Below are 577 nucleotides of genomic sequence, written 5' to 3'. Positions count from 1 at the left end.
GTGGCTCAGACCATGAACTCCTTATTGCCAAATTCAGACTGAAATTGAAGAAAGTGGAGAAAACCACTAGACCATTCAGGTGTGACCTAAATCAAATCCCTTATGACTCTACGTGGAAGTCAGAAATAGATTTAAGGGGCTAGATCTGATAGACAGAGTGCCTGATGAACTATGGACGGAGGTTTGTGACATTCTACAGGAGACAGGGATCAAGACCATCCCCAAGAAAAAGAAATGCAAAAAAGCAAAATCGCTGTCTGGAGAGGCTTAAAAATAGCTGTGAAAAGAAGGGAAGTGAAAAACAAAGGAGAAAAGGAAAAATACACCCATTTTAATGCAGAGTTCCAAAGCATAGCAAGGAGAAATAAAAAAGCCTTCCTCAGCCATCAATGCAAAGAAATAGAGGAAAACGATAGAATGGGAAAGATAGAGATCTCTTCAAGAAAATTAGAGATACCAAGGGAACATTTCCTGCAAAGATGGGCTCAAGAAAGGACAGAAATGGTAGGGACCTAACAGAAGCAGAAGATATTAAGAAGCGGTGGTAAGAATACACAGAAGAACTGTACAAAAAAGA

At 39.7% G+C, this 577-nt stretch overlaps 1 protein-coding gene across 3 annotated transcripts in view; it reads left to right on the top strand.

Moving 5' to 3' along the window:
* C2CD3 (C2 calcium-dependent domain containing 3) overlaps positions 1–577 on the top strand; it is a 128,615-nt gene that overhangs the window by 49,769 nt on the left and 78,269 nt on the right. The gene's annotated exons all lie outside the window — the stretch shown is intronic.

Source organism: Bison bison, unplaced genomic scaffold (assembly GCF_000754665.1).
Source record: "Bison bison bison isolate TAMUID 2011002044 unplaced genomic scaffold, Bison_UMD1.0 scf7180017864276, whole genome shotgun sequence".
Lineage (NCBI taxonomy): Eukaryota > Metazoa > Chordata > Mammalia > Artiodactyla > Bovidae > Bison > Bison bison.
This window is presented reverse-complemented; position numbering and strand designations above follow the sequence as displayed.